A 25,361-nucleotide genomic window follows, 5' to 3' on the forward strand; every position below is an offset into this window, starting at 1 on the left:
AGGAAGCAACTATTGGCCGACATGGCTGAGGCCTTTGGGAGCTGAAGTCCAAATCTCTTAAAAGGTGCCACCAGTTATGTGAGCTATTCTGTGACAACCTTCCTGTGACAAACGCGACAACATTTATAATAGCATAATTAAAGTTAATCTAGAAATGGTATAGTAACTCCCATTTCTAGGCTAACTTTAATTCTACTATCATAAATATAGGGGCTTTTTGGTCCCCACTGCTTCTGCCACAATCTGTTATCGCTCCTCTAGGCCTCTGTACGTCCTTAAAAACTTCCTCTGGCGTAGCTCTGGTGCCACAACAAACTACGGTTCCCAGAATTCCATAGCATTGAGCCATGGCAGTTAAGTTCCAGGGGAGCTTCTAAAGCTTGCAACAAGTATTTTCAAAGACCTAGCCGAAAAAGGAAAACGAAGCTTCTCAGAAACTATTCCAGTGGTCCGCAAACTGTGCCCTTTAAGAGATTTTGGACCCCCAGAATCCCAGACTATTGGCCCACAAGCCTGAGGCTTCTGGAAGCTGAAGTCCAAAATCTTTTAAAGAGCTCAGTTTGGGGACCTCTGAGCTATATTCTATGACAACCTAGCTGTATCAAACTTATATGACAACACTTATGATAGTAGAATTAGAGTTAGTCTAGGAAACTAGTATGCCAAGGGATCTTGCAGAACCTTTGAGGCTGACTGAAAGAGAGAAGCTGGTATGAGCTTTCATAGACTGGAGCCTACTTCCTCAGATGCATTTGGACTATCCATCTGCATTTTCCTCCTCCGTGGCCCTAGTCCAGCTGCGTTAGGAAGGGGGCCATATGCTGTTTGCATGCACCTCTCACCTGCTAACCAGCATGGCAAGAGTGACTATGAAGACCTAGCCATACTAGTCTGGAAAATCAGTATGCAAAAGGATCTTGCAGCACAAAATCCACAAAACAGTGATACCTTTATGGGGACAACCAGAATGCACAAAATACATGTTGCAAAGACATTTTCCAACACCTCTGAGACCGACTGAAAGAGAGAAGATGGTAGCAGACTTGAGATGTGTCAAAGGCGTCTGAGGAAGTAGGCCCAAGTCTACAAAAGCTCATGCTAACAACCTCTCTTTCAGTCAACCTCAAAAGTGCTGCAAAATCTCTTTGCAACATGTATTTTGTGAATTTTGATTGGTCCCATAAAGTATCACTGTTTTGTGGATTTGCAGTGTTAGCGTACTTTGCTATATGGGCAACACTGCTATCCCTTCTTTTGTTATTACTGATTTTGGTAGTGAAAAAAGTAGCATATTTTGGTCAACCTGGCAGAATGCAGAAGAATCATCACTCCTCTGTATCCAGCATCATTTATTCCACAGACTCTGAAATGCCTAGACTTGGCAAACCCTGTTACATATACTGACTCACATTTAATTTCATTACCATACTAGGGTTAGATTTATCAGCTTCAGCTCAAACACATTTTCCATAATCTTTCTTTATCCAGAGATTTCCATTCTGCAGTCTATCATTTTTAAAATTGTTGTTGTTGGATCCTAGTACTTGTTGGAGTGAAAGGTGGTGAAGTGGTTGACATGGGGACATAAAATCATACATAGAGTTTGAAGGTAGCACAAGGCATGCTCCACCTGCTATTAGGGAGGCAGATGCAGAAATCCTATTCACTTATTTTCAAATATAAACTGATGATATGGAATTAGAGACCAGAAAAACAGTAAGAGATTTTTAAAACACTGTGATTGTAGAGAAATGTGCATCAACAACCACAAATGGGAACTCCTTTTGGCTCAACTAAGAATTGTACTTAGGATCTATATATTCACCCATATTCATTAAAACATGATGCTTCACTAGACTGTATATCTTCCTAATTCCTTCAGTTAAATATATTGTTTGAATATCTCCCTTTTTTTAAATTGGTCACCAAACTCTTCAGACTATTTTCTGACCTACACCCTGAGGGCCTAGCTTCATTTCTGGGCAAATATATTCGTTTGCATGTTTTCTTTATAGCCTTTAAAACTTCTTGATCACTTCTGGGGCATCGCTGGAAATTGTGTATATGCATGAACCAAGTAGATAAGCAAATTATTGATTGAAACATAGGAAGAAAATGGTGCAGTCTAGATGCCAGTATGCTATAAAAACTAGTCTTCCTGCCCACAGATTCTTAAAGCACTTTTGTAATTCTAAATACTGTCTGTTTGTTCATGTCTGCAAGTCACCTGTTGTCATATGGCAACCCCACGAATTTCATATTATTTTTTTAGGCAAGGAATACGCAGAGGTGGTTTTGCCAGTTCCTTCCTCTAAAATATAGACAATACCACCTGGTATTCATTGGTGGTCTCCCATCCAAGTACTAACCAGATGTGAACCTGCTTAGCTTTCAAGACCAGATGGGACCTGGTGCTTTTAGGCTATTTAGGCCCTATATACATACAGTACATATATGACAAACTCAGTATCGGTATTTGCAAGAGAAAGTCACATTACAGTACTGTTGTACAAATACAACTTTTACATGTGGGATAATTTTGTATAATTAATTCAGAGTATACCTATTAATTGTATTGCCTACCCAAAAGTGAAACAGTAAAGATTCTGTATGGCACCTTAAAGACTAAGGACTTCTCTTATTTTTGAATAAGCTACATTGGGTTACAGCCTGCTTCAGTTCACAAAAGCTTATAGCAAGTAAACTGTGATGTATCTTCAATGTGCCACAAAATTCTTTGGTGTGTGGCATACAGCAAGGCACTGGGAGCTAAACCTAAGCTAGTATCTTCAGGATTTAGATATTTGCTCCTATGCATTTTTATCATGCACAGTTCAGCACAAAGATAAACATAATGGCCAGTTTTCTCATTCCTGCCAATCTCTAAAATAGGAACATAAAGAGAACAATACTTGATTAAACCAAAAGCCTATCTAGTCCAACACTGAATTCCCACAGTGGTGAACCTGATGTTCACGAGAAACCCATAAATAGGGCATGAATGCAATGGCATTGTCATATGTTTATATGCCTACCATCTGATACTACAACAGGTTATATGCACACAATGGTAATAGCCATTGATAACCTAGGCTGTATCTGCATTGCAAAAATAATGCAGTTTGACACCACTTTAACTACCATGGCTCAATGCTATGGAATTCTGGGAAGTGTAGTTTGTTGCAACACAAGCTCTAGTGCTGCAACGAACTATTCTTCCCAGAATGCCATTGAGCTATAGCAGTTAAAGTGGTGTTAAACTGGATTACTTCTGCAGTGCGGATGCAGCCCTGGTCATCCATTAATATATCCAATACCTTTTAAAAGTTATATTGGCTAGCAGTATAACATGGAGGCAAATTCCATAGTTCAACTGAATACTGTACTGTGAAAATAAAACTTTTAATCTATCGATTTAATATGCTACCCTCTGATTCTAGTTTAATGAAAAATCCACTTCCCTCTTCTATTTTCTCCATATGGATACTTTTGCACAACTCTATCATGTCTTGATTTACTTTCTGCTTTTCTCACTTGAATTGCTTCATGCATTGTAACCTTTAATCATTTTACTGCAAATAAAATTAAAAATTTTGGCCTGTGGCAGTATTTCTGCTCCAGTAAGGGAGACCACACTTTGCCCCAATTTAATTTGTTTTCACAGGCAGTGAACTTGTCTGAATAGTACAACTTCAGAATGCAGGTGAGGGCTCATATATTTAATTTTTCTTCGATATTAAAAATGTCACTGTATCAGAAGGTGACTTTGGTACTCTTCTATGTGAAGGGGGTTATTTCATTGTTATTATTTTGAAATGAGGTATATTAAAACTTGTGGAAAATCAAGCATTTTTGCCTTTTTTCCTCATCATTCTTGTTCTCCCAGTGAAACCTCAAACCACCATTATCCTTGCTACAGCCTCCTTTTAATATCTGCAGATCCTCTCCTCCCTTGTTCCATCTCAAAGCATAACACTATGAATTTAACAGTCAGACTCACTACCCACATTGCTTTTTGTGAGAAAGAGAGAGAGATCTTCCTTTCTTGACTGTATGTTTTTTTTCTTGACTATATTTTTTAAGTACGATTACAAAGAAAGGAAAGTAAGAAAATGGAGGGTGTACATAGGATATGAAGTTGGGTAGGCATACACAATATAAAATAACCATATTTCTGAAAACAAAATTTCTTGGAATTGACATTTATAAAATACTAATTAGTAGCCAAAGCAGTGAAGTCTTTTGACCATTAATGTAGAGTGTTTATCTTTCCAGCTTTAGAATACAAGTCTTTTGGCAACAGTAAATGAATGTAGGATCCAACCATGCTGATTATATTTCCATATTTCAGAAATTTAACAGGAGAATTTACAGTATAACCCTGATATATTATAATCTACCAGCTAAAAAAGGATTAACCACTGAACATGCCTATTAGGAGTACATGGCCAAGATTTACCTGAGATAGACAATTACTTTTTATAAATGCAACATGATGTACCCAAAACATTAACTTTTGACTTATATCTCAGCCAGAGAACACAAGATTTTATACACAGCTGAGTCTCCTACTCTTTCAGCTAGAAGCATCATGGACTGGGAAAGACTCTTGCCTGAGATCTTGGATAGCTGTTTTGATTTCTTTATTCAGAAGGCTTAAACACTCCAAGTGTTGTACAACTGAGTAATCATGAAAGCAACTTAAAACTTTGTTCATTAGTTGTTACAGTTTCACCAGCATGCTTCCTTGAGTAAAATAATTCTTCAGCCCTGTAGACCTCATCATCAGATGGGAGCTGCAGATCTGAGCTAACAAATTTCTCAGCACAGGAGGCTACCTGGGGGAACAGCAATGTTCAAATTACCTGTTTCAAGTCTTCTGGATGCTTCATAATTTTATTCATTTCCTTTGGAGTATGTGGATTCTGTTCTCTTAAACTGAATGACTTCATCATAGAATACTATTTCAGGTACTACTTCAACAAGACAAAACTAGTGTTCCTTCTCTGTTCTTTCTTATCCAATCAGTGTTAAAACTTTAGCTTGCATAGGGAACCAGATAAACCTTAGACTGGAGTATCACAGTCAGACTGATCTCCTGGTTTCACTGTGTCAACAGTTACCTCACCACAGCTATGCTGATGTTACTCTAGCATAATATGGCCATGACATGTACTCTCAGCAGCAAGCAGAAAGACAGACAGAACAGATGAAAATATTAATAAAATAAGGTAGCAGCATCAACAAACATTTTGACATCGTTGCTCACAGCTCTGCAACCACTCACCAGTCCCAATTGTGGATACCAATGAAAGCCAAATTGTACAATTCATGGAAGGCATGGAGTTGTGATGGTGATGCCATTGCAACATACAGCATTTGAATCTGTTCTGTCTCTTTCAACATGCAGTGGAAATGCGGCCAAGAAAAGTCCATAGCATCTTGCCTTTTGGAGTCCTCCATGACCTACTGGTTTGAGGGACAAGTAGAACCTTCAGTGTCTCTAGCTCTAGTTTCTGACTACCACTTAGGTATTCAAATCCCATCCAAGTCAGTTACAGTCTGAAACCAACATTTTGACAGGAAAATCACTGCCCTGCGATTATTGTAATTGAGATTTTTTATACTCTTTGATGTTTTTATGATATGTATTTTAGACATGATTGCCACTGTATGGAGAATTTTGGTTGTAATCCTGCTTTGATCCCTTGGGAGAAGCGGGAAAATACAAACTTATTATTGTTGTTGTTGTTGTTGTTGTTGTTGTTGCTGTTAAAATGGACACTAGTCTCCAATATGAACCTTCACAGGCTCTTCATGAGGTGGTTTTTTCTTGCTACAATCTGAGATATTTGATGGAAGAGGAAGAGAGCCCCTCTTTTGCTTATCCTGACCTAGGAACTTCTATAGAAGGGAAGACAGTCTGTCCCACTCTCTATTGTCCTTCTTTGACAAGCAAATATCAGTTAATTCAGGTGGGCTACTTAGTTGTAATCCTATCTTCTGCTGTGGCAGGTGCAGAATGGGCTGTCATCCAAGGCTCTTCAGATGTAGCATATTGCCAGAACAACAGTGGTTCACCCGTTGTAAACATTCACTATGCCAGGATGAACACTTTCTTTTGCTGGCAAAAAGTGATTTAGTAGTAATCATATCCTTATCCAGCAGGTATAATTGAATTGGATCCTGATTAATTTACTTAATGATTTTAAGAGATTAAATCCTATAGGGCAGTGCAAAATACTTTTAAGAACTGTAAAATTATTTTAAGAGTTCCCAAATGATTTTGTATAAAAGTAAAGTTTATATCACTCTTGGAATGGTGAGAAATTCAGAAGCATGCAGCTTGTGTCCATGGAAACAGTGATTCAGCAGTTCAAGACATTATTATCCATCGTCAGACAAAACATTTCCTGGGGGAAGTAGCTTCTGTAGATACAGAGCTTGGGAAAATTGCAGCTCCCACCTTCGAGAATTATGGAGCCTATAGTCTAATAATGTAACATTTCCAAGCTCTGTTTGATTATTGTTGAGTTGTGCTCCACAGTGGATGCACAACGTGGGTGGGGAAGAAGAATACAGCCGCCTTGTTTCCTCTTGCTGTACTTCTCTGTTATGCTCAAAATGGATATGTTGTCACTTTCTTCCCATTCTTCCACTACCTATTGTGCCATGCAAAATCATATGGGAGCAGCTCCCCATAGAGTCCAGTAGCCTTGTGCCCTCTAGATGTGTCAGAGTAACACACCTGTAAATCCCCACTTCATTCGTCCAGCACATCGGGAGAGCTCCAGATAGAGAAAAGCTGATGCAGAAGTACAGAAACAAGTAATAAGAAGGTATGTTGGCTGCCTGTTCCCATATATCTCTATCATATCCTGAGCTGCTAATGGCGTGTTAGATTACATATAGGTAAGATCTAATCACAAGATGTTGTTTGAAGATTTCTTAAAAGGGTGAAAACATCATGCATCATGCAGATACAACACAGGCCAATAAGCAAGAAGAAAAGAGACAGGAGAATTCAGATCAACAGTATCCAGGAGACTGAGTCTGAGATCAATGGTTAATTATGTTCCATCACTATACTGGAGTAAAGACTTTCCAAGACAGATGTTAATCCATAATTAAATATGTTCACCTTTAACATGTCTTCTTTTACTCTAGAAATTCTAACATTTTGACCTGATGTTTCTTCAGGAAGAATGCTGCCTCCCCATTAAATCACCAGAACAGTGTGATAAAAAGATAACGTGAAAGAAAGAAGGAATATAGTAATTAATTCCTATTAACAGATGCTATAAGGGCAGTTCACATTAGCCCTCTCTGCATCAGATCTAGAATCATAACTTTCCTTTGGTTCTTCTCTGAATTCTTTGCTATAAGAACAGCCTGGCTCAGAATTTTATTGGCTTTCCTCAGACCTTACTTTCCACCATTTTCTCCATGCTTCTCAATGCACATAAGGATTCTAATATGGCAGTAGCAGCCCAACCAGAGGTATGGAGGTTATAGTCAGAGTTTGGAACATATTTTTGGATTACAATTCCCAGAATCCCCAGTCAGCTTGGAACCTTCTCAAGGTCTCACTCCAGTTCAGTGGAAGGACACTTGGTTTTAGTGTAGATTATCCCTCATTTGATTTCTGATGTCTCCAGGTAAAGAGCCAGTCAGCAGGGCTGGAAAAAAAACACCCAAAACATTTTGCTGCCCTATGGTGATGCACCCCCCGGACTAAAAAAAAAAAAGACATAGGACACATTGCCATCGAAGTTATTTTGGTATATGAGACAAAAAAATTCCATATAACTACAAATAATGATAATGTTGAAGGACTCTCTTTGTTGCTGGGTGCTCCAAGGACCTTTCTGGCATAGGTTGGGAGGGCTTGCTACCCTCCCCCTTCAATGTGTTGCCTTTTCATATTATATAAAATCTGCTACCCCGTTTTGTCTTATGGCAGGGCTGAGCCAGACCACCTGCCCAAGATCCTGGAGTGAGGGGAGAACAACCATGGTCACTTGGACACTTTAAATCCTATTTGGATAACAAAAGCAGATTTTAAAAAACAAATCTGAGAAATATAAAATTTTATCCTGTTGTGTGCCTTGAAGCATTTCTGACTCATGGCAACCCTATCATGGGGTTTTCTTTGAGAGATTTGTTCAGATGTGGATTGCCCTTGCTTTCCTCTACAACTGAGAGAGTGTGACTTGCCCAAAGACACCCAGTGGGTTTCTTTGGCCATGTGGGGATTTGAACCCTGATCTCCAGTATCATAGTCCAGCACTCAGAACTACTACTCCATACTGGCTGTCACCAATTTTTACCTACTGTGCTATATAATGAGTTTGAGTTCCCAGAATCCACTATGCACCTCATCCTTTCCATTCCATTCAACAGCGATTTTCGATCACCCACATGTCCCCACACACCCCTGCTCTCCCAGAAAATCCCATTGTTGTGATCTCACAATCAACATCTGACTTCTACAGCTGGAACACAATAAATCCCCTCTCTTTCCCTTTCAACCAATGTCAGGACATGTCAGATAACATGAAAGCGTGGTTGCAAGTGGGCTTCATTGGCAAGGCTCCTTAATTTCTCTCCCAGTAAATTTAGAATTGCACCCCCATGCACTCTTTCAGTGGACTCCAATGATACATGAACATACATCCCCCAGCTCCCAAAGTGTACAGTTCACAGAAGATATGTTCAGAACTGTATTATGATGAGTCATTTGAAAATGAACAGTGCAACCTAAAATGACTCTGCTGAATAGATACATCAGTGCAGTGCAGAGCTTGGAAAAGTTACTATTTGAACAATATCCAGAATCCCCAGCTAGGTTTGCTTGGTGTTCTAGGAGTTACAGTCCAAAAAAAGTAACTTTCCCAAGCTCTGGCTTGGGAATTAGTCCTGTATGTTGAAATACAGTAGTAGATAATATCTTGTCTAACAAAGAAAGTGCATTATCATGTCCTTACATGGGGAGTGGTGAGGAGACGGGGGGGACAGGATTACACACTGTATGAGAAAAAAATAACTTCTCTTTCTCTTATTTGTAAAGGGATACCTTGTTTGAGGAAGTAATGGAAAGAATATTACTTTGGAAGCAGATGTGTCATTTTCCATCAGTAATTAGGTCACAAGCTATAACCAGGTGCCTCTAATGAATTACACACAGAATGCGCACAGCATGTACAAAAGCTGAACATGTAAAATAGAGGATAATAATTGCCTACATGGGAACTGTAGCTCCCAAGGTTCATCATCACTGGATATGCTGGGTAGATCTGTTGGGATTTGCAATTCAATAATGTCTGTTTCCAACTCTGTCTTAAGACCTAGGAGCAAAAATTGATGCTTTGTGAGATACAGAGGTATAGCTATGTTTGCTGTAAAGGTGATGCAGAAAGCATCATTTTCCTAAGGAAATGAGGGGGAATATTTGAATCTGAATCTTCAGGAGGAGAAGAAGTTTCACAATCTTGGCTATTTCACTCTTTTTAGCTAAGGTTTTATTACAATTGAAAACATTTACTCCTTCTTGTCTTCTTGCTGTAATTTTGTAGTTTTTGTTAATTTTCAGCAGCTTCTTGTGTGTCCAGTACTTCACATCTTGCCATTTATATATTTATTAATTGACATTATAAAGCAGAAGGTGACTTATTTCAGGCATTCTCTTCAGTGGTGAAAGAGAACAGTGTACTGTAGTGGTCATTTTTGGAAGTGTCCTGGGATGAATTCCTGCTTTGTTCCTTCTAGAAGACATAGTACTAAGATCCAGTCAAAATGAATTTTCCTTTTTTCAGTCAGAAAATGACATCATTGTGTCTGACACGTTGAACTCTGAAGAAGCTTCAGAAAATGGGGGCAAAAGATTTCCCTGACAGAAAACAGTCATGGGAAACCAGCCCCACATTAAGCAAAGTGGAGCAAGTTGCCTCAGACAACTAATACATCCCCATAGCTGTTCTTCCTGAATTCCCTATAACACATTCTACAGTTAACAGATTAGTCTGCTGCCTTTGAATGTACTAGAGAAAACTCTGTCTCACTATCAGTAAGCTTCACTGCCAGTCTAATCAGTTTCTATACAAAAGATGGGGAGGGGGATCCTGCCCTTTCTCTCAGGAAACAATATGTTTTGTGCTATGCTTAGTGACAAGATTCTGAGTAATAGCCGTGTTAGTCTGGAATATTAGTATGGAAAGGGATCTTGTAGCACCTTTGAGACTAACTGTGTGAATGAAGTTGTAGCATAAACTTTTGTAGACTTGGAGGCTGTGCAGACCACCCCTAAGGGGTGGCCTGCAGCCGCCTCCAGCTGTGTCAGATTGGGGCCGTAGCAACCACACACCGTGGTCCCTTGGTCTACTACCACTGATGCAGCATGAAGTATATGAAAGCTTATGTTACAACTTCTTCCACACAGTCTCAAAGGTCCCTTTGCATAGTGACAAATGGTCTTCATTTTAATTAGAATAACGTCAAGATAACATGCCTTCACTGAACAGGTCCCGGAGCTTCCATCTCATGAGCATATCCCAATTATATGTAGAAGCATCCTTCCTCCTCCTCCTCTTCCTCCTCCTCCTCCTCCTCCTCCTCCTCTTCTTCTTCTTTTCTTGTATCCCGCCTTTCTCCCAACTCAAGGTGGCAAAAAGCAGATTTAAAACAATACAATTTAAAAATAATACAACATTAAACTGTATAAATATAAAATTTAGAAAACAAACCATTTTAAAAGTTAAAACAGTTAAGAGTTAGATAAAATATGTTAAAAATACACATCTTAAAAATTCAAACCATCTAAGGAATGTAGCAGCTCCCCATTTGTTAGGTATTTTGTTTTGTTTGTATCATGCATACAGTTTCAAAAACTGTGTGTTTTAATTCTTATCTACCAATTCCTCCTGACACCAATAGGTCATTACCTACTTTATCCCCACCTCATTACACACACACACACACACACACACAGAGTATATACATATAAACATAATTTCCTAGGGATAGGGCCACCATTAGACTGACACTGTCCCAAGGTATCCAGCCAATCAGGTCTCTACTGCCACCATCTGTATCATCCCAAGTCCCTGGTTTGATTGGTAAAATGGCAGCAACTGCACTTGGGATCCCCATTTTTTACTTCTTGCCCCTGAACCTCCAGTTACTAAGCTAAATTCTTGATATTTCTCATCTTGACATTTTATATTTTTCTATATGCAAAGAGATACACTGAACCAAATAAAAGGCGTGTGTGTGTAAATACAAGCTAATTGCTGAGACCTCACATTTAGCTACCAGTAATTTTTGTCCCTAAAGAATATAGTTTACAATAGGCTCTTTCATGATGAATTTATAATGCTGAGTGCTGTTCATTCTGCTCCAGAGTAAATACAATGGATCTCATTCTAATCTGAAATACATTTTTTTCTGTTACAATAGATGTGCACAAGAGGCATACCATGTAAACTGGCAGGCCCTTAGTACCAATCTGTCATGCAATTGCAACTGAGTAATTTCTCAAGCTGTGGAATCCAGAATGACCCTGGGACATTTTTTCCAGATTTCTGACAAAATAAATGGTGTCTTCTATCTTCACTGACAGATACATCAGAATATGGAATCCTCGGCTCATGATTAAAAGGCATCTTCACAAACAAATAGATTGGGAAAAAAATGTTTTATTTTTTCAGGCACCTTTTGGTATGTTTTGATTTCTCTCACCGGTGTTTGGATCATTATACACATTGTTGTAGAAGCAGCACCACCTGGTTAATTTCTGAAGTCACAATACCTTTCTCAACATGTAAACAGACTGCAAATAACAGATGACTACAAAATCAACATTACTTATTTTCAGTTTCCTTCTTCCAAAGTAATTGATCGTGGGAAACTTATATTAAACTTCATATTTTAGGGGATAGATGATTGCTGAATTGCTGTCAAATAGCTTTATTTTAAATATATATTGTAGTTATGTGTGTGCACCCCACTCTCTAAGTGTGAGAAGTTTAAGTGGTCCCTGTCCTTACTCAGCATCCAGGTTCCTTAAACGCAGGTAACTGCAGAGTTATGGTATTGCTATTATATATTTTATTGTTTACATACTTACACTGGGAACCTGTTGGTTATGTCCAACTAGCACAGGCTAATTGAATCATCTGTTGAATGGCAAATCAACATAGTCTGCTCTAGTTGGTCCTATGAACAGGATTAAAGTCATGTAGTTGTTGAATATACAGTAAAATGTAGATTAACAATTTACATCAACACTCAACATACACTTGCTCCCCACCAAATATCTAGGGGACTCATAATTATGTAGGATTTCCTGCAGAGAGTGGTATTAGCACTTTTTTGCCTCTTTTTTTTTTGGACTTAGCTCAATATTGGCTAATTTGGTACTACAAGAGACCTCAATATTTTTCTCTCTTTGACAAGAGACTGGGGAGGAGAATAAAGATTCTGACTTTTTCACCTTACTTCTTGTGGCATCCTAGCTGCCATATGTATTACCAGAATGTTAGCTACAATAAATCTTTCTTTGAGAGATTTTGCCTCAAGGCATTCACACTAATAGCTCTACTTATAGAAGTTTTTACTGTCAGAAAGGATCCTTAATCTCTTTGCAGTCAGAAGAGGCAATGAACTGCAAGAGATACTTCTTGGAAGGTCATTTAGAATAATCCCAAATCTGTCACAGTATTTAGAAATGACAATGTTGATAAAACTTAGCAATGCTAGAAAACAAGATGACTGACTACCTTATTAGACAAACTGAAATATGAATGTTGCGTTCCTCCATTATCTCCTAATTTATAATGTACAAATTTAGGAATATATTACAGGTGAATTGGCAAAAAAGACATGCAGTGCCAATCCGACAGCAGCATCTGTTGACATCCATTTGGTATGAATGTCAAAAAGTTCAAGAATGACAAAAACATGCTTGATAATGTGCTACATGGAGTTACACTTTTTGCTTTAAACAGGTTCAGACAGTTTCAAGGGCAGGAGTGGGCAAAATGTAACCATCCAAATGTTGACAAAATACCACTGTCTATTCCTCACCATTCCCCACTCTGACCAGAACTGATGAGAACCAGAGCTCCACAACATCTGAAGGTCCACATATGTTATTGGAAGAGGAGGCTAAAAGGTAAGACAGAAATTAGTTCCAGGAAATGAATTGTTAATTGACAAAAAAGTTTAATTGCAAAGATATCACAACATGCTTTAATCCTTCCCACAGAAAAGTGTGCCACTGAAGGTAGGAGAGGAGATGAAGACAACATAATGTGACCTTCTGCATACAAGAAACTTGTACAGTATAGAGAACATTGAACATTTCCAAGCAAATGCATGATCACCTACACACAACCTGGAAAAATTAATTTTTTTAGACTACAAATCCCAGAATGCTCTAGCCAACATAGCTACTGCCTAGACATAGAACTGTAGTAAAAAAAAAGAGTACAATTTCCAAGCTCTTCTTAAACTCTAGTAGATTCCCAGCAATCTGATATATGGAACTAATGTGAAAATTAAATGACTGAAGGGAACCAACCAGTTTTGGTAATGCAGCCAATGAATATGGTGAGAGGGTACTGTAAGCAGAATTCTACTGTTGCTGTTGGTATAAACTGTTTGCAAACCCATCTCTATATGCAAGCCAAACACGTTTGGTATCTAGGAGTGAGGATATGATTTGATGGCAAACAGAAAATATTTAGAAACTACCTACTACTAGATCTATCCTTCTTTACCAGCTACCTATGCATAACAAACATTTAAGCATGGTTTTCACATTGCAGTTGTCATGTAATGTCAAGTTGTTTTCCACGTATGGCGACCTTAAGTGGGGATTTCTTGGAAAGATTTCCTTAGAGGGGGGTTGCCCTTGCTTCACTTTGAGGTTGAGAGAGTGTGACTTGCTCAAGGTCACCCAGTGGGCTTCCATGGCCAAGTGGGGATTTAAATTGGTCTCCAGGGCCATCGTCTGGCACTTAAACCACTACACCATTCTGGCTCACACAGCATATATTTTGAAAGATAATTCCATTCTGTCCTGTAATGTTTTGATATCCATTACATCTACTTGTGAGAAGAAAATTTATTTGTAGAAATCCATGCAACAGATGCAACCCCTTCTTAAATAAAAGTTGTTATTGTTGTTGAAACCCCCACTTAGGGTTGTTTTAATACCAACATTTGGAAGACTTCTGTCAATGAAACTGTCTACAATCTAAACCAGCTTTATTCGAAAATATCTAGTAATGCTCCCTCTTTTCCTGGAAACAAAGCTTCTCTTTAAATTCAGATGGCAAAACCTGTTCACAGAAGACACAGACACCACATTACCTCAGGAATCTGCAGGATATTTTCCTCAGCCACAGATGATCATGAAGAAAAAATGTCTATATCAGCGTTCTACAATCTGGTGCCTTTAAGGCATGGTAGTAGACAAGTCTGGGGATGCTGGGAATTGTATTCCAATGCATCTCCTCAAGGAGACCGGGTTGCAGGAGATCAATCTATGTAATGACCCTGAAGACTGCTCTTTTTCAAATTTTTCTTTTTCATTTCATTTCATTGCTTGCTTTTTTTCCCCTTTTTTTTCCGAATGATTAACATTTCTGAACCCTTAGCTCATAGGAAAATACAGCTGGAGCAAAGCAGTCATCCATAATTCTGCATGTTTACAACTGTCACATCTCTCTCTCTCTCTCTCTTTCTCTCTCTTTAACATGAACCAAAATGCACTTGACAGTGATTGATGCTGAACAGCCATTGAAAAGGCTGGAAAAAACATATCTATCAATGTGTTATTTTATTTTAATTGGTTTTGCTACTAGTTTAACACTTTCACTTATTTATTATTATTAAATTACAGATTTGTATTATCTGTATTAAGAAATATATCTAAATATATCTCCTGTATACAGAGAGAGAAACAGTTGCACAGAATGGTGAGAAATAAGTTTTGCAAAATCTTATTTCTTGGAAAAATCATTCTGTTGTGTGGTACTGAGCACATAATCAGACCACCACAGCACTGAGTGACCCAGGGCAGTTACTAATTCGAAGGGCTACATTCAAAAGTATGGCTGCCAAGTCACAGGCATCTCAGGCCCTTAGATTTCGAGGCCAAAGGACAGCCCCAATGATGTAACAGGGTGTGGTCCTTGGTGCTGTCATAGTGGGCAAGATACATGAAGCATCAACTACAGAGCATAATAAGAAACACAAAGTTGGACCAATTAGAAAATATTTATCTGATTAGAAGTTAAGTTTTCCAATCTGTGTGCTGAAGAGAAGCCCATACTTTTTCTATCTTTGTTTTTAACACCTTGGGGAGCACTGCATTTAACCCCACATTGGGGTGGAGCCAAATAAAGTTTCCAATATTCTGCATTGAACAGAAAAATCCAAGCTTTTCCCCTGGATCCCTTTATAATGCCTTTGCAAACACTTATTTTAACACACTGGAGTGTTATTCCAACCAAGCTTTTTCCAAACAAAATGAACATTTCTCAAACTGCTTTTAAATATTGCCATCATTAAGCAATGTCCCTCATGGGCCACATTTTTTCCAGTCAGATTGCAGAATCCTCCCTCATCATATCTCAAATAACAAATGTAACAATGCTATATATTTAATAATCATTAAATATTTGGGAGAACAAGAGATGAATAAAATGATGATAATAACTTGTGCATGTCTGTTCTGAAGTAAGAACTCTTGATTTCAATTGGACTTAATATGCTGAGACTCTAACATAGTAATTTTTTTCAACTTGCATGAACCGCCCCTTCTTCAGCTGGATTGGGGCCGTGGCCCCGATCCAGCCTTCCGAGGGCTCAAAAAGGAGCCGCAAGAAGCAGCTCCTTTTTGCACCCTCGAAAGGGCACCATAGCTATATGGTGCCCCTTTGGCACTGTGTCATCTGGAGGCAGGGCCGGAGGTGCGCCACGACGCTGCGTGTCATCTGGAGCAGTGCACAGCATCAGGGTACCCTGGGGGGGGCGAGTCGGGCATGCGTTGTCAAGACACTGCACCCTGAATCTGCCCCCAGGCCAGCCTTTCAGGCCAGTCTGGATAGCCTCATAGTCTTCACATGTATGTCCAAAATACATTGCAGAAATAATTCAGTTTGAGATGGCTTTCACTGCCCTGGCTCAATGCTAGGGAATTCTGAGAACTGTAGTTTTGTGAAACATTTAGTCTTCTCTGTCAGAGAGCTGTAATGCCACAATAAACTACAATTTCCAGGATTCTCTAGCACTGAGCCAAGGCAGTTAAACAGTCTCAAACATGATTATTTCTGCAGTATGTTTTGGACCCAAGAACAATTAATTCAACTAAATAATTATATTTCTTTAATGTCAGATGTCTGTCTGTGTCCCAGGAAGTTGTTAGAATTAAAAAAAAACTTATCCCATAGTCAAAAGCAGCAGAATAACAAAAATGAAAGCTTGCAGCAATGTGTTGAATGAAAAACATGCAAGACATTAAACACACACAAGAATGTGGCTGCAAAAATAGATATTGACCTAAATAAAATTGCTGTTTCCAAGCAATGATTTACAGAATGGTAAATCAACATTTATGTGAATCCATTGATTGTGTCTATTCTAGTTGAGCTAACAAGTGGATTTAGGTCAATTTCACATGGAGCATGTCAAACTTTCTCTTTCTCTCTCTCTTGGAAAGCACACATAGTTCCTCACATACAAATCTATGCAGCATAACTTCACACACAAATGCACACACCACTACTTTCCTCAAAGCTAGTGGCCCATACAAACTAAAATTATCATATTTGTGTGTGAGTGTTTAATGGACACAGTCAAAGTCTATATTTTAATTGCATGACTGCAAGAATCAAACTGTTGACAATCTCTCTTAAGTATGAATCCTAACCTCTCCTGCTTAGTTCTTATTCTGGGTGTTCAATAAAGTAGCAATGGAAACAGGTAAGCCAGGATTAAGTTGAACACCCTCATGTTGGCTAGATCAGATGATACCTAGTGGCCAGTGTCTGCACATGGACCATAGACATTTTTAGAGAAGAGAGGTGCATGCGTACAGGTGAATAAAAGCAATCTTTTGCACAAGCTAGAATTTGCAGTTTCATGGTTGCCATGCAGACCATGAAATCCCAAACTGATCCACTAGAGCAGAGTTCTTAACCTTTTTTACTTACAGAGCCTTTATTTCTATGGTGGAGCCCTAAAAAGGCCTAGTCTATGTCTTACAAAGTTAATGGTTTTTAGTAGTATATATAAGAATATATTTGTGTTCTTTAACTGAGTTCAATTTTTATTTCTTTCATTTTCCTGGGGTAGCCGCACATGGGAAATGCACACAGAGCCCAAAGGGCTCCTCAGAGCACAAGTTGAGAACTACTGCACTAGAGCATGAACACTGAGGTTGCCCAGGATCAGTGGTCTGAGAGAGCACCTCTGGCAGCTTGATTGGATCAGCTCCTGTCCTCCACTGCACATAATATGTAGAGAGATGATGTAATATTTCTATAAGCAACTGTTTTAATTAAAAGTATATCAAAGGACAGATTGCTTTCCCATAGCTGTGGTTCTTTGAGTGATCATTTGTGTCCTCACACAAATAGATTTTCACATCTGCACAGGGACCCAGTGGGAATGCTCCAGAGTTGAGTAGCTTGGTGGGAAACTAGGGTTGCCATAACCCGGCTGCAACCGGGTTTTTCCCGGTTTTGGCGGCACCTGCCCGGTCATGGCACGGGTGAAGCCAAAAACCGGGAAAAGCCCGGTTGCAGCGGGGTTGCTAGGCAACCCTTGGGGCCTCACTGCCCTCCTCCTCCTCCACCGTGCATGGCCACGCGGAGGAAGAAGAGGGCAGCGAGGCCTGGGGCGGAGGAGGCTGCAGGGAGGCGGTGCCAACCTCCCCGCCTCCCTGCAGCCTGCTCGCCTCCTTCCTGGTCCCTGCGGGGGACAGGAACGAGGCGAGGCCCTGGCGATCACCGGCGGCCTGCTCGCCTCCTTCCTGGTCCCTGCGGGGGACAGGAACGAGGCGAGGCCCTCAGTCAAACAGAGTAGACTGTAAAAGTCACTATAGAAACAGCAGGAGGCACCATAACCAGAGGAGGAGATGGTGGTGGTCTAGAGTAGACAAAGTAGCTGTTGTCCTTGGTGGTAGAGACGAAGGCTGGCAATGCGATGTTGGTGATAAGCTTCTTTGAGGACTATATGGTCACAATGGTGACCGATGCCGAGGAGAGCAAGCTGGCAGATCAGTGTGAGGAGACCTACAGCAGCTTCAGTACCAAAGATATGGAAAACAATGTGATAGTGGGCAAACCCATAGTAGTGGTAACAGTCTTGATGTGACAGGGAGTAAGAATGCGAACTGGGAAGTACTCTCCATAGGTTATCCTGTCAATACCGATCCACATAAGAGACTGAAGTATAGGATGAATCTTCTCAATACCAATAATCCCAGGATGAAGGGCATGAGGATATATTGGATTGCTAACTCAAGAAAGGAAATCTGTCCCATCTTAATGATGGTGGAAGTAGTCTATGTCTCAAAGAGCCCTGATGAGATGGAGAAACAGCAGCATCATGTGCAGAGATGGAATGAGCAGCAGGAGGAGATTCCATAGCAGGAACATTCTGCTTGAGAAGTGTCTCCATATTCTGTATGAATATAATGTGAAGCAAGATGCTGTAATATTTGTGTGAGCAACTGTTAGATTTTTTAAATGTATACTGAAGAACCAACATTTTTCTGTTACTGTAATGTAAATGTTTTCTGTTACATGCTCTTCCAGGTGAAGGAATGGGGGAAAGGGCAGTGCCTATTATCCCCCTGCATGAACTGTGCATATTTGTTCAAATAACTAAGCCAGTTTACAAATCGGTAAGTACAAGTAACAAATCGGTAAGTACAAGTAACAGTATGAGTAGAGATCACAAAGACTGTACAAGTACTATACATAATGTGTAAAGAACATCTACAGGCTGGGATATAACACACACACACACACACACACACAGAGGGAGAGGGAGAGGGAGCGAGACTGAGTTTTGTCATTATCTGTCATTGTTTACAAAATCACATACTGAAGAACATTCCCAAGAAAAATATGTGGGCCATACAAGTTGAGGTAGAATTGTTGTTGTGAGCTTTCAAGTTGTTTTCAATTTATGGCAACTACGAAAGAGTTTTCTCAGCAAGATTTGTTCCGAGTTTGCCATTGTTTTCCTCTGAGGCTCAAAGAGTATGACTTGCTTAGGATCCATGAGCGGAGATTTGAACCTTGGTTTCCAGAGTCATAGTCCCATGCTCAAATCACCGCACCACACTACTTCTCTTTGAGGTGGTATATTCTATTGGAATTCACTGGATTGAACAGTAAGACATATGGTCTTCCAAAGGTGCAAAGTAATCTTGAAACTGGATTTTCAGTGTATTAGTAGATCAAATTAGCTACTAAGATTTGCATATGTGAAAGCATCAGTATCTACTTTTGAAATGAAAGAAAGTGGAGATAAGCTGATCACATCTGTGGATTGAGTTTAGCTGATAAACTGCAAACAGAAGGCATTTATCTAAGACAAGTAGACCACAGGATGAATAATGCTCTGGTTCACTTGTCACATATATGCTTCTTGTTACATGTGAACAGTAGTGTACAGTTGTGCCTCTGTTCACAGCTCCAGCCTTAATAAAAGGGCTATAGGATGCCAAGAAACACATTATTGCCAGCCCTTCAGTGTCTCCAGCATCTGCACAAAAGTCTTTTCAGCAGCTTAACAGGCTCCCTTGCGAGGCTTTATGTGGCAGTACAGCAATGACTGTGACATTTGGTGCAGCACGCAAGTTACTAGAACATGCCATGTGCATAGTCTCATACTGTTTCATATTGGTATACCTCTAGTCACTAATATGGATAGAAGAAAGTGCTTTTAGTTAAATTTGATTGTGAATAAGTATGCTTAAAACTGCTGCATTTCAATAATGTGAAGCCAGCCCACATACACATTTAGAGATCTAACAACCAAAGAAATGAAAAATGCCCTGCACATATCACAATGGTATGGTATCATTTTTTCAAATTTTATTATAATTTGCCTTTTACTTACATTTTCCTGTTTTATTCATTTCAGCGAAATAAAACATGGCTGTTGGGCTCTGGTGAATTGCTTGGTATTTTTTTCTAAATGTACAGGGCTGAATACATCCTAATGCATCTGGCAAAAAAGTGGCACGCTTTCTCCACTGCACCCCCCCTTTGATTGACACCAATGACTAAATCCTTAAATTAATTCCTAAATGAGTAAACAGTTATTTAATCGCATTGCAATGGCTCTACTGTAGTTTGGGTGGGGGACCTATTTCTTGTCTAACCTCATCCAATAAATTTCTGTCATTGTATTGATTTAAAACTTCAGTAAAGCATTTGGTAACTACACTTGAGGCATCTAAAAGAAAAGGACCAGGCAAAGAAAATGCATATTAAGGGACTCCAAACACAGCAAATACAAAATTTAAGATGAAAACAATTTTTTAATAATTTTTGTGTGTTTTCCAGGCTACAAGGCTGTGCTCTAGAAGAGTTTTTTCCTGATGTTTTGCCAGCAACCGTGAAAGCCTCCAACTTCACAATTTTCAGTGTATAACTATCTGTAACGCTACAAATTTGGAGACAGAAGGGAAATGTCACCAGAAGACAAAATTGTTACCAGAAGGACAATTCTCTCATCTAGCCCCTGCCCCTCATAGCTACCACCCTGGGGCGGGGGGGGGGGGGGGATGGCTAAAATTAGCTATCACAACCCTTTGCATCCTGTAGTTACTTTTGTTTCTGGGGGGAAATGCAGTACACCCCACACACACTACTACTGCATAATTAAATGTCAAAGGCCTGCCTGAAAAACAGTTTTCACCTGCTGGCAAAATAAATAAACGGAAAAGAAAAGAGTTTAAATTGTGCTTTTAGCTAGGCTTTTAATGTTGCCCATTTTAAGCTAGTGTTCAAACACCTCTCATGGCAGGAGTAGGAGGTTTGAGACCCTGAAGATATTGTTGGAATGAAACTCCAAGCTGACATTGCCAGCATGGGCTGTACTGAGGAGTGCTGGGAGCTGCAATTCAGTCATAATGTGGCGTGAGGAATGTAATTCCCATCCCTGTTTTAAGAGATGTATGCATGAAGGGTGCTGTATCTTGAGATCTTTTCTGACTCATTCAGCAATCTAGCATTTGTTATCATAAAGCCATCACTCTGACACATTCTTCATAATTCTGAGGGAGCTACCTCTGCAACATCACACACCATTACTTATCCTTTTGAGTGATACACACTGTTTGCTTTGCACTGCATTCTGATTGCTTATATGATTGTAAACTGCTTTTTAATCAGTAAATTAGGCCCCTGAGGGGCTCAGCAGACCACCTCTTTCCTTTTCGGATTGGGGTTGCAGCAACTACATGCCGTGGCCCCAATCTGACCTTTCCGCAGTGTAAAAAGAAGCAGCAAAAAGAGGGTCCTTTTTGTGCCATGGACAGTGTGCCCTAGCCATGGTAGTGGCAGCTTTTTGCTGCTTCTTCGGTGCAGCACACGTAAAGACTGTGCTGAAGATGCAGTGTGATGCCACCCGCCATCTGGTCAGGTGAGCCGCATGAGGGTGCAGTCGGGGCAGCCAGCGTGCATATACCATGTCCCCATGCTGGTGTATAATGCCAGTGTGTTGAGCCCCTGAGTTAGTTTTCTTATATGACACATTTTGTTTTGTCACTTATCACATGGCAGCACCTGATCAAAGTTTGGAAAGGGTGCTTTTTTGGACTACAACTCACAGAATCCCCTACCCAACATGCCTGCTGGTTTCAGGGAATTGTTATCCAGTAAAGTAACGTTGCCAAATGCATATATGATTTTCCATGACAGTGCCAGAAAATCCTGAAAGTTTCTGCCACTAGTATGGAACCTCTCTGTGTCCTTGGGAGTTTCCATTGAGGCTAGTGATACAAGATGTTACAGTGAGAAGCTGGAAGTCACCACACTTGGCTCTCAGCCAGACAGACTAGCCCCTATCTGATCAGCTTTAATAACAAACAAACATTCTTCTAGAGCAGTCAAAAATGCCCTCCTGGCAATGGACACATTCTTCAGAATGCTGAACTTTTTCTTACTCTGTATGGAGAGGATTGTATAAGTAGTTTTTAATAGGTAACAGGGTTGATCAAAGTAGGAAAGTCAGGAGCAAGGACTAATACCTCCCTCCTGTTTAATGCATAACAAATGTGTAATTGTGATTCAGAAACCATACTTCTGTTGGGAGGATATGGCATTCTCCCACTACTCAAATGGCAATGTGATGTTTGGAGGCAACCTTTACACATGAGATTGGTAGTCAATGCCGAGCCAATAGGTTGATCTAAATATCCAGCTTGCAACATGTCCAATTCCAATCAGCCCAGCTGGGAGAGTTTTTTTTCCCCTGTGGACTTACATGAGTGTAAGTACTATTTACATGAGTTTTAAAATGGCAGGTAGGTGGATGTACATTCAAGTCACCTGTTGACTTATGGCAACCCCATGAATAAGGGTTTTCTTATGCAAGGAATACTGAGATGGTTCTGCCAATTCCTTCCTCTGAAATGTAGCCTATACCACCTGTTATTAACCAACATCAGAAGGGATCTGGTGCTTTTAGGGTATGTAGATCAGAGCCAACATTCCCTGCATATACACCAGCTCTTTCTGAATGTGGACCCTCACATACCCCACCACTGGCTATTCTGGTTATGGCTGATGAGAGTTTGCAGTCCAACAAATTGTGCAAACAATTTCTGGTCAAAAGCTACTTGGGAGTAAGATCCACCCAGCAGCCCATTATGTGTGGATAGTTTATTATAGTATTGATCCTTGAATCTTTCTAGGGCCATATTAAAAATGTGTAAATGTTGATGCCAAATCTGCCTTTGAAATTATTACTTGGAGAAGGCCTGTTATTCCGTTTATATAGGACTAATAGCTACTACCTTTTTAAAAAAATTAAATGAGGGATCTATAAATCATCCAAGGTCCAGTTGTTATTTTAAATATAATTCCATCTGGAAACCTCAGCAGACTCAAACAGGCGGCTAATTAACTCTTGCTCTCTCTCAAACAAGATGCTCTATTGTACATACAAAAAGACTGTTACAATTGACAAACCAATAATTTATGACAGCCAATTGAATTTTCTAGGAATAATACAGCCACTAAAGAGAGCTGAAGCTAAATACACACGTTTGTTTTTCTGCTGCATTTCATTGAGAGTAAAATATTTATCAGTAAATTTAAGTTACATTACATCAAAATCTGTAGTCACAGTTTCATGGCGCTACATGAATGTTATAATGGAAAATATAAATTGTACAGTATTCTTATGTAGTAGGCTGAACAAACAAATTGCAGGGAAATTTCAGACTGTTTATCCATACAAATCAACATTTGCTTTTAATATGAAGATTACCTTGTGATACTATTTACTTAAGAATAATGCATAACAAATGTGTAATAATAATCCTGAGAGTAGATTATTTAAATCTATGATTCTTTGAAAGTACAATGGATATTCTACAAATATCTGCTTGGAAATAAGCTCCATGAATTTAAATGGAGTACCTGGGAGTGTAGACCATGTTTACTGAAACATAAATTTGCATCTATTAATGTTGATTTCAAGTAAGCATGTGTAGGACTGGAATCTAAGATGTGTATAATATAGGAAAAAATATGTTATGTATAAATGTTGGCCTCCTTTTAGTGTTAATTTTTATTTGTTGCATTTAATAGCTATTTTAAGTGGTTTAAATTTATGGCTAGTTTAATATTTTTAATTTTTGTATTGAATATTATTTTTAGCTGTTTTTTAAACTGTGATAAGCCACCTTGGATGCCAAACTTTAAACAACAACAACAGTATTTTCTAATAATTCATGCTTTCTCATGATGTGGCCAAATTATGACAGCCTCAGTTTTGCCAGCCTGGCTCCCAGGGACACTTGGGTTTGATCTGTTCTAGAATCCATTTATTTGTTTTCTTGGCTGTTCATGATATTCTCAGCACTCTTCTTGAGTATCACATCTCAAATGAGTTTTCTTCCTATTTGCTTTGTTCACTGTCCAGTTCTTGCATCCATACCTGTACATGGTGATGAGAAATACGATGGCTTGTATGATCCTCAATTTAGTGTTCAGAGTTATATCTTTACACTTTGGTGGATCTTATCCAGTTCTTTCATAGCTGCTCTTCCCAGTCCTAACCTTCTAATTTTTTGACTGCAGTCTCCATTTGGATTAATGTTTGATCCAAGGTATGGGAACTCTTTGACTATTTAAATTTTCTAATTATCTAGGATGAATTCTTGTAGAGCTTCTATGGTCATTATTTTTGCTTTCTTGATGTTCAACATCAAGCCTACCTTGGCACTTTCCTCCTTGACCTTTTCCAGCAATTGTACTAGCTCCTTGGTTTCTTCTAGTAGTAGTGTGTAATCTGTATATATTAAGTTGTTGATGTTCTTTTTTCTGATCTTCACTCCCTCTTTCTCTGAGTCTAAGCATGCCCTCTTTTTTGCATACAAGTTGAATAAATAAATACAGTGGTGTTATAAAATGGTGTCCAATATATAAAATGTCAAAATCAAAGTTTGTTCTTTGGAATTTTTATTTTTTAGAATGTTTTCAAGCTGTCGATGGTTGAATTCACAGATATGCAGGGCCAACTGCACTACCAGAAGTAAGACCCTAACTTCTGGGTGCCCTTCAAGAACCTCTGTATGATGTTCTACACCCCACATACTCTATTAAATCTCTTTCCACACTGGTTAAATATGGCAGCAGGACTTCTTTTGCTGTGGTATCTGCCCTATTGAATGTCTTTGCCATTAGCTCCAAACATTTCTACTTACACCAAAATGTTTGGAATTGGTTGGCTCCTGGGTCTTTTATTATGATTAATAAATACAATTACTGTAATGTATATCCCACCTTTCCCAATACTAGGACTCAAGGCAGCTTACAGGAACAACTTAAGTTAAAATCACTCACAAGGATTTTTCTGACCTTTTTTTTGCTATTTTGATTAGACTATACATTCTTCTTTGAACTGTTCTGTTTTCTGTTGTGATAGGACTATGCCTCTTTATGTGATACAGTGGGCTTGGTATCCACAGACTTGTCATTCACAGTTCTAAGCTGTGCTGCCATTAGGGACAGCACCCGTTGTCTCCAGTGGCAGAATTGCACATGGCTGCACCACCATCAGATGAAGTCCCATTGTCCCTAATGGCAGCATAGCTGTGTGCA

At 39.3% G+C, this 25,361-nt stretch overlaps 1 protein-coding gene across 1 annotated transcript in view; it reads right to left on the bottom strand.

Annotated features, from left to right (window-relative positions):
- The window catches only part of USP9X (ubiquitin specific peptidase 9 X-linked), a 361,613-nt gene that overhangs the window by 104,842 nt on the left and 231,410 nt on the right, over positions 1 to 25,361 (bottom strand). The window lies entirely within an intron of this gene.

Source organism: Sceloporus undulatus, chromosome 3 (genome assembly GCF_019175285.1).
Source record: "Sceloporus undulatus isolate JIND9_A2432 ecotype Alabama chromosome 3, SceUnd_v1.1, whole genome shotgun sequence".
Classification (NCBI taxonomy): Eukaryota; Metazoa; Chordata; class Lepidosauria; order Squamata; family Phrynosomatidae; genus Sceloporus; species Sceloporus undulatus.